Raw genomic sequence first — 9,132 nt, 5'->3', positions numbered from 1 at the left:
AAGCCGTCCCTTTAAATTTGGTGCACCTTCAATTTGGTGTACCTTTAATTAGAATTTTGTCGACATATTCTGGAATATATAGAGTCAACGGTTCAGAATAMTAGGGATCAGTGAAAGAAAGCTATGTAATCCTAAATAGCAGAATAGCAGAATGGCACCGGAGGAGATGGCTACTGTTTTACGGTCTCCTAACCAATTATTGTATGTGTTTTTTTGTATAATTTGTAACTTATTTTGTACATAATGTTTCTGCCACCGTCTCTTATGCCAGAAAAGAGCTTCTAGATATCAGGACAGTGATTACTCACCTTGTACTGGACAAAGATGTTTTCTTTAACAAGTCGGACGCAAAGGATTTACTTCAGACACCTGACAAGGTTCACATCCCGTCATTGGCAGGAGAAAGCGACGGAGATATCGGGGACGGAGGTTGGGGTGCCTTGTAAGGATCCARTGGCGAGTGYGAAATCTGCCTCTACAATCAGTCCTATTAGCCAACGTACAAACATAGGATAACAAAATAGACGAGCTACGATCATGAATATCCTACCAACAGGACATTAAAAACTGTAATATCTTATGTTTCACCGAGTCGTAGCTGAACGACGACATGAAAAACATGCAGCAGGCGGGGTTTACGCTGCATCGGCAAGATAGAACAGCCGCCTCCGGTAAGACTTGGGGGTGGCTGTCTGTGTATATTTGTAAACAACAGCTGGTGCACGAAATCTAATATTTAGGAAGTCTCGAGGTTTTGCTCGCCTGAGGTAGAGTATCTCATGATAAGCTGTAGACCACACTATTTACCAAGAGAGTTTATCTATATTTTRCGTGGCTGTCTATTTACCACCACAGACCGATGTTGGCACTAAAACCGCACTCAATGAGCTGTATAAGGCCATAAGAACACAGGAAAACGCTCATCCTGAGNTGATAAATGTACTGAAAACCCTATTGAATGCACACTACCAGAAAGTCTGTTGACTAGCAAGTGGGAGGGTTTTCAGCAGTTTCATTTAATTTATTCAGCTCACGAAAGGGAATCTCGCCTGCAAAGCTCGTTACACACATACATAAGGTAAGTCTGAATACAAACTACTGGGAAGTGTGTAGGAAAGGCATGTATGAAAGGCGTGCGTAGGAAAGGTGTTTTTTAGTGGAGTTTTCATTCAATAGGATTTTCAGTACATTCATCTAAAGCCGTCCCTTTAAATTTGGTGCACCTTCAATTTGGTGTACCTTTAATTAGAATTTTGTCGACATATTCTGGAATATATAGAGTCAACGGTTCAGAATAMTAGGGATCAGTGAAAGAAAGCTATGTAATCCTAAATAGCAGAATAGCAGAATGGCACCGGAGGAGATGGCTACTGTTTTACGGTCTCCTAACCAATTATTGTATGTGTTTTTTTGTATAATTTGTAACTTATTTTGTACATAATGTTTCTGCCACCGTCTCTTATGCCAGAAAAGAGCTTCTAGATATCAGGACAGTGATTACTCACCTTGTACTGGACAAAGATGTTTTCTTTAACAAGTCGGACGCAAAGGATTTACTTCAGACACCTGACAAGGTTCACATCCCGTCATTGGCAGGAGAAAGCGACGGAGATATCGGGGACGGAGGTTGGGGTGCCTTGTAAGGATCCARTGGCGAGTGYGAAATCTGCCTCTACAATCAGTCCTATTAGCCAACGTACAAACATAGGATAACAAAATAGACGAGCTACGATCATGAATATCCTACCAACAGGACATTAAAAACTGTAATATCTTATGTTTCACCGAGTCGTAGCTGAACGACGACATGAAAAACATGCAGCAGGCGGGGTTTACGCTGCATCGGCAAGATAGAACAGCCGCCTCCGGTAAGACTTGGGGGTGGCTGTCTGTGTATATTTGTAAACAACAGCTGGTGCACGAAATCTAATATTTAGGAAGTCTCGAGGTTTTGCTCGCCTGAGGTAGAGTATCTCATGATAAGCTGTAGACCACACTATTTACCAAGAGAGTTTATCTATATTTTRCGTGGCTGTCTATTTACCACCACAGACCGATGTTGGCACTAAAACCGCACTCAATGAGCTGTATAAGGCCATAAGAACACAGGAAAACGCTCATCCTGAGATGGCGCTCCTAGTGGCCAGGGATTTGAATGCAGGGAAACTTAACTCCGTTTTACCTAAATGTTAAATGTGCAACAAAATGAAAAAAAACTCTAGACCACCTTTACTCCACACACAGCTCTGGATAAGAGCGTCTGCTAAATGACTTAAATGTAAATGTAAATGTAGAAAGCTCTCCCTCGCCCTCCATTTGTCAAATCTGACCATAATTATATCCTCCTGATTCCTGCTTTCAAGCAAAAACTAAAGCAGGAAGCACCAGTGACTCGGTCAATAAAGAAGTGGTCAGATGACGCAGATGCTAAGCTACAGGACTGTTTTGCTAGCACAGACTGGAATATGTTCCGGGATTCTTCTGATGGCATTGAGGAGTACACCACATCAGTTACTGGCTTCATCAATTAMTGCAWCGATGACGTTGTCCCCACAGTGACTGTACGTACATACCCCAACCAGAAGCCATGGATTACAGACAACATCCGCACTGAGCTAAAGGGCAGAGCTGCCGCTTTCAAGGAGTGGGACTCTAACCCGGATGCTTATAAGAAATCCCCTTATGCCCTCCGACYAACCATCAAACAGGCAAAGCATCAATACAGGACTAAGGTTGAATCGTACTACACTGGCTCCAACACTCGTCGGATGTGGCAGGGCCTGCAAACTATTACAGACTACAAAGGGATGCACAGCCGTGAGGTGCCCAGTGACACGAGCCTGCCAGACGAGCTAAATTACTTCTATGCTCGCTTCGAGGCAAGCAACACTGAAGCATGCATGAGAGCAGCAGCTGTTCCGGATGACTGTGTGATCACGCTCTCCATAGACGATGTGAGTAAGACGTTTAAACAGGTCAACATTCACAAGGCCTCAGGGCCAGACGGATTACCAGGACGTGTACTCCGAGCATGCGCTGACCAACTGGTAAGTGTCTTCACTGACATTTAAAACCTGTCCCTGACTGAGTCTGTAATACCAACATGTTTCAAGCAGACCACCATAGTCCCTGTGCACAAGAATACTAAGATAACCTGCCTAAATGACTACCGACCCGTAGCACTCACGTCTGTAGCCATGAAGTGCTTCGAAAGGCTGGTCATGGCTCACATCAAAACCCTTATCCCAGAAACCCTATACCCACTCCAATTTGCATACCGCCCCAACAGATCCACAGATGATGCAATCTCTATTGCATCCCACACACTGCCCTTTCCCATCTGGACAAAAGGAACACCTACGTGAGAATGCTATTCATTGACTACAGCTCAGRATTCACCACAAAGTGCCATCAAAGCTCATCACTAAGTTAAGGACCCTGGGACTAAACACCTCCCTCTGTAACTGGATCCTGGACTTCCTCCAGGTGGTAAGGGTAGTTAACAACACATCTGCCACGCTGATCCTCAACACGGGGGCCCCTCAGGGGTGAGTGCTCAGTCCCCTCCTGTACTCCCTGTTCACTCATGACTGCATGGCCAGGCACGACTCCAACACCATCATTAAGTTTGCCGACGACACAGTGTGTTGTCGGCAGTGGTAGGCCTGATCACCGACAACGATGAGACAGCCTATAGGGAGGAGGTCAGAGACCTGGCCGTGTGGTGCCAGGAAAACAACCTCTCCCTCAATGTGATAAAGACAAAGGAGATGATTGTGGACTACAGGACCGAGCATGCCCCCATTGTCATCAACGGGGCTGTAGTGGAGCAGGTTTTGTTTCATCAGACCAGAGGACATTTCTCCAAAAAGTACAATCTTTGTCCCCCCAATCTTTGTCCAATCTTTGTCCCCATGTGCAGTTGCAAACCGTAGTCTGGCTTTTTTATGGCGGTTTTGGAGCAGTGGCTATGTCGATATAGGACTCGTTTTACTGTGGATATAAACTCAGAAAAAAAAGAACGGATGCATGGTCCCATGGTGTTTATACTTGCGTACTATTGTTTGTACAGGTGAACGTGGTACCTTCAGGTGTTTGGAAATTGCTCCCAAGGATGAACTAGACTTGTGGAGGTCTACAATTTTTTTTMAGGTCTTGGCTGATTTCTTTTGATTTTCCCATGATGTCAAGCAAAGAGGCACTGAGTTTGAAGGTAGGCATTGAAATACATCCACAGGTACACCTCCAATTGACTCAAATGACGTCAATTAGCCTATCAGAAGCTTCTAAAGCCATGACATCATTTTCAAGAATTTRCCAAGCTGTTTAAAGGCACAGTCAACTTTGTGCATGTAAACATCTGACCCACTGGAATTGTGATACAGTGAATTATAAGTGAAATAATCTGTCTGTAAACAATTGTTGGAAAAATTACTTGTGTCATGCACAAAGAAGATATCCTAACCGYCTTGCCAAAACTYTAGTTTGTTAACAAGAAATTTGTGGAGTGGTCGAAAAACAAGCTTTAATGACTCCAACCTAAGTGTYTGTAAACTTCCGACTTCAACTGTACATATTACCTAAATTACCTTGACTAACCTGTGCCCCCYCACATTGACTCTGTATCGGTACCCCTGTATATAGCCTCGCTACTGTTATTTRACTGCTGCTCTTTCATTATTTGTTATTTTTATWAAAWWWTTTACTTATCTATTTTTTARGTAACACTTTTTTTTAACTGCATTGTTGTTTAAGGGCTTGTAAGTAAGCATTTCACTGTAAGGTCTACTCCTGTTGTATTCGGCTCATGTGACAAATAACTTTGGATTTGATTTGACTTAAATACACTCATATTCAACTCCTTCTCAGCACCAATTAGTAAAAAAAAAGAAAACTGATTTTGGATATTATTTAGCATTAGGAAAGTATTTATGAAGCCTTTATGAAACCACATGAACGTGACAGAAGAAAGAAAGGTAAACTATGTAATGGAATTATGCTAAATGTAAGGAAACTAACACTAAAGTGACAGTTATAAATGTATGTGGGTATAACTGATGCTGGTTACTGATAGTGGCTAATATTTAACACGACAAAATTGTTTTTAAAAAATACAATGAAAAGTGATACAATAGGTTGATATGCTTTAGTTTGCTGTCATATGACTGGTTTCACATATGTCTCCAGCAATCATAAAGGTKAAATAGATTTGCAATCCCCTGATAACAACGTCTTACTCATTTACCTAGCTCTTATCAGTTTGTAAATAACAGTACATGGAGAATGGTGTTATTTCTATGGAACCGACAGGTTGCTTGACTTTATTCATTGTTTCATCGCATGTAACGGTGGTGGAATCTTTAGGGAATGAAGTCACGGTCAGAATACGGTTTATCTGTAGACACCCCTCCACCACACCTTCATTTCTTTCATCTCCACCCCAAACTAATAGCGGGTGAATYGCATGCTATTCTCATGCTTAAGTTCAAGGTCTGAATACATGTAGAGAGAAAAGTGCATAAAAAGGGAATTACGTTCCATTAGCGTGTTCTTAATTAAGGTCGGAATTCCCCTCAAAGTTAACAACTAGAATCCGTAGGAATTCTTGGCCCACTATGTTTCATCTGACCACAGACTGACTGACAATTTCCAATGTGAACATTGTTATGAAAGCGTAGTATCCAAGTGTATATGAGTAAAATACCACCTCTTTGTGAATGATAAACAATACCTTAAGAACTACTGTCCCACTGGGCAAAAACTGGTCGAATCAACATTGTTTCCATGTCATTTCAAACAAGAAATTCAATGTGCATCATAGGTTTTCCCTGCCTCAATGCCTTGGCACTCCCTTTGATTTTCTCCCCCAGTGTTTCTCCTTGCAGTGACAATCCCCTCATGGAGCAAACACATTGTTAATACGTCATCAGCTGTGAAGCCATTACTTTCTGGCGTGGCAGCTAACTGCTAGGCCAGTACTGTCCCACCGTACCTGTTCTCTCTGTAAACATTTTATCGCTAATCAGCCAGACACACAATGACCACAGTTCATCAGCTTCAATGGGGAAATTACACAGTGAGTACATCACTGGGATATTTATTCCACAGAGCTGGAAATGAATTTGTATTGATTGAGTCAGCCACATAAAAACGCCATTACACCAGCAGCACAGGGCTAAATACATGCCTCTCCCTAAGCAGGAGCAGAGACTGCAGGAGCAGAAGGAGAGAAGGAGACAAGCATTACATTACACCATTTGCATGAGTCATTCTCCGGACAAATTCATTTGTCAGGGATGATTTCATCACTTGGGCCATTTTTACACCTCATGCATTCTGCTGCCTTCAGCTGTTACAGTTTGATGTTTCATTTTGGAACAGTTGGATCTCTGCAGTGAGCTAGCCTTATATTGAAATAGCCAGCTGAAATTGAGCTTGAGTAGATGGGGTAATTTGAAACAGGCAACACATAAGATAATACTAATGACAAAACACCCACATTCACAAGAGCACCTGCAACACACTTCAAACTCCGGTATGGTCCTGCTTTTCTGATCAGCATGTAATGAAAAGCCTTTAGAAACTCATCAGATCTGTGACTTCTAATGCTCTTAGCATAAATTATTCCCAAACACAAGAGCAGGAAGATGGGTCAATGAGCATAAACTCCTATGAGCTCATTTTGCCAATTTAGCTAATTCCGTCATCGCTTATCTTGCTGCATCTCCATCCAAACAGAATTTGACAAAGTGAGATTCATGGCTGCTTTTGGGGAAACAAAAATGCAACGTTTCAGGGTTTCTTTCCAGTTTTTCAACGCCATATTCTGTGGTGGCATAGATTAGTTATGATTTATACAAAAAAAATGTTTTTATTTAACTAGGACAGTCAGTTAAGAACAAATTCTTATTTACAATGACGGACTACCAAATGGCAAAAGGCCTCCTGCGGGGACAAGGGGCTGGGATTAAAAATACAAACTAAAAAATATATATAGTACAAAACACACATCACGACAAGAGACACCACAACACTTCATAAAAAGAGCCCTAAGATAACAACATAGCATGGTAGCAGCACAACATGACAACAACATGGTCGAAACACAGCATGACAGCAGCACAACATGGTAGCAACACAAAACATGGTACAACCATTATTGGGTGGAAAGGGCAAGAAGGTAGAGACAACAATATCACGCAAAGCAACCACAACTGTCAGTAAGAGTGTCCATGATTGAGTCTTTGAACGAAGAGATGGAGATAAAACTGTCCAGTTTGAGTGTTTGTTGCAGCTCGTTCCAGTCGCTAGATGCAGCGAACTGCAAAAAATAATCCTCAATACACTCATACTCTCAGATCCATTTCACATTTCCTTCAACTACTAAAACCAAAGTGCCTGTTCGAATACTTTGAATATTAAATACATKATTTCTTCCCTTGAGGTAATCACTGATCTGACAAGGCTGGATTGGTGAAAGCAATAAAATGTATACCATTCTTCTACTTATCCAGTCACTTACAGATCAGTGATGAAGGAGAAGAAAGGGTGCGTTTTAAAGATACTCTTAACAGGCTCAACGACTGTCATTACCACCCTCTGGGTCTTCAGCACACACTACAAGGATGCATCAAAAAGTACAAAAATGTGGACATCTACAGCACGTAACCAAACGACTCTCTCTCCTTCCAAACTCTGACTTTCGTGCGAAGTCGCAGAGGAGCTTTAGTCTGTTGATATTTAGTTAGCTTGACAACGCTCCCGAACGGCTCCGTTCCAATGTAGGTTATGACGAAAACGAAAAATMAATCTTGATGAAAATTTGTTGGTATTGTCGTGGGCTGTATGAGCGAGACAACAAGGAAGTTTGAAATGAAAACACACGCATAGTAAATGCAAGGTGTTAACCAGTAACATTGATAACACCTTGTTTTTAAGTGGAGAGGGCTGGTGCCCTTAGAATTGAGAGAGAAKAAACAGTGGGTGTGAAATCGCTTAGAGGGGAGTGGGGGCTCACATTGGTGCCAAAATTATAGATTGACATTCACTTCTTTCCCTTCTGATTTGAAATATTTCATGTGGAGTTCAAGATCACAGACCTGGCTAGTGAGGGAAAATGCATGAGCTATACTTTAATGTCAAAAGACAAACAATACTTCCCTGCAGCATGGGTTACATGAAAATGCAATGGAAAAAATCACTGTATGCATTACTGCATGTGGAAGTTTGTGCATCATACCTTTTAAGGAAAGTCTAAGCAAAGTTACATCAAAGTCAAGTTAAAAAAGCAAAACATGTATACTCATGAATATTGCCAATAGAGAGACAGAGAGGGCAGGTGAGAATAGACAACAGGAATAGAATCACAGCATATCGGTGAAACCAACGGACATATTTACATAGAAGTGTAATGAGCTTGGTGCTTTCGGGAGACTGTGAAAGTGTCAGATGGTTTTTCTACGGCTTCTCACTGTCAGAGGCCCARGAGGGAGGGTTTCTCGCTCACTCTTTCCAATCCCTAAGACAGAGCAAGCTGCTCTGGGAAACATACTGAGACCTCATCACATAGGCGCAGCACTTCCACTTTGGCAGGGACACAGAGCATGGCAGGAGCGTTTTGGCCACCTGCATGSTTGTAGTTCAAGATAGAGAGCTGCAGTGCTGAAATTGGTGGGAGACATAACAGCGTTAACTTTTTCCCACCCAAAACYTTATAATGATTCTGTTTCTGGCTCACAGAAAACATTTAATCAAATAGTTTCTCCTAAACTCAGCAAAAAAATAAATGTCCTCTCACTGTCAACTGCATTTATTTTCAGCAAATTTAACATGTGTAAATATTTGTATGAACATAAGATTCATCAAATGAGACATAAACTGAACAWGTTCCACAGACATGTGACTAACAGAAATGAAATAATGTGTCCCTGAACAAAGGGGGGGGTCAAAATCAAAAGTAACAGTCAGTATCTGGTGTGGCCACCAGCTGCATTAAATACTGCAGTGCATCTCCTCCTCATGGACTGCACCAGATTTGCCAGTTCTTGCTGTGAGATGTTACCCCACTCTTCCACCAAAGCACCTGCAAGTTCCCGGACATTTCTGGGGGGAATGGCCCTAGCCCTCACCCTT

The sequence above is a fragment of the Salvelinus sp. IW2-2015 genome, linkage group LG20 (genome assembly GCF_002910315.2).
Source record: "Salvelinus sp. IW2-2015 linkage group LG20, ASM291031v2, whole genome shotgun sequence".
In the NCBI taxonomy this organism is placed as follows: domain Eukaryota; kingdom Metazoa; phylum Chordata; class Actinopteri; order Salmoniformes; family Salmonidae; genus Salvelinus; species Salvelinus sp. IW2-2015.
This window is presented reverse-complemented; position numbering follows the sequence as displayed.